Here is a 597-nt window from a genome sequence, read left to right as displayed (position 1 = left end):
AGAGAGAGAGAGAGAGAGCGTAAGAGAGAGAGAGAGAGAGCGTAAGAGAGAGAGAGAGAGAGCGTAAGAGAGAGAGAGAGAGAGCGTAAGAGAGAGAGAGAGAGAGCGTAAGAGAGAGAGAGAGAGAGCGTAAGAGAGAGAGAGAGAGAGCGTAAGAGAGAGAGAGAGAGAGCGTAAGAGAGAGAGAGAGAGAGCGTAAGAGAGAGAGAGAGAGAGCGTAAGAGAGAGAGAGCGTAAGAGAGTGCGCGCGCGACGACGAGTGCAAGAGCGAGCATGCAGACGAGGACGAGAGAGCAAGGACGAGAGAGAGGAGAGAGAGAGAGAGAGAGAGCGCCGACGAGACCGAGGAGAGGACACCCCCCCTCGCCAAGGACCGAGACACCGCAGTCACACCGAAGGGCGAGTCATCGAACCTGTAAGACCTCCTATCTGCTCTAGCTACCGGTTTGTCGTATCGTCTCGTCCGTAGAGCGGCCGCGAACTCTCGAGACCTAGGGACCGTCCCTAGGTCCTCTGCCGACTCGCATATCGATGCGGACGGCACGCGACTTCGCGTAGCGTCGCTTCCGACTTGGTGTACCGCGTTCGATCTCAGGG

At 57.1% G+C, this 597-nt stretch overlaps 1 protein-coding gene across 4 annotated transcripts in view; it reads right to left on the bottom strand.

The window, feature by feature from the left end:
- LOC116849315 (synaptotagmin-10-like) overlaps positions 1-597 on the bottom strand; it is a 526,459-nt gene that overhangs the window by 297,867 nt on the left and 227,995 nt on the right. The gene's annotated exons all lie outside the window — the stretch shown is intronic.

This window comes from Odontomachus brunneus, unplaced genomic scaffold (genome assembly GCF_010583005.1).
Source record: "Odontomachus brunneus isolate Ranch 3 - 2012 unplaced genomic scaffold, Obru_v1 Obru_scaffold_111, whole genome shotgun sequence".
Classification (NCBI taxonomy): Eukaryota; Metazoa; Arthropoda; class Insecta; order Hymenoptera; family Formicidae; genus Odontomachus; species Odontomachus brunneus.
The sequence above is the reverse complement of the archived record's forward strand: the minus strand, read 5'-3'. Positions and strand labels throughout refer to the sequence as shown.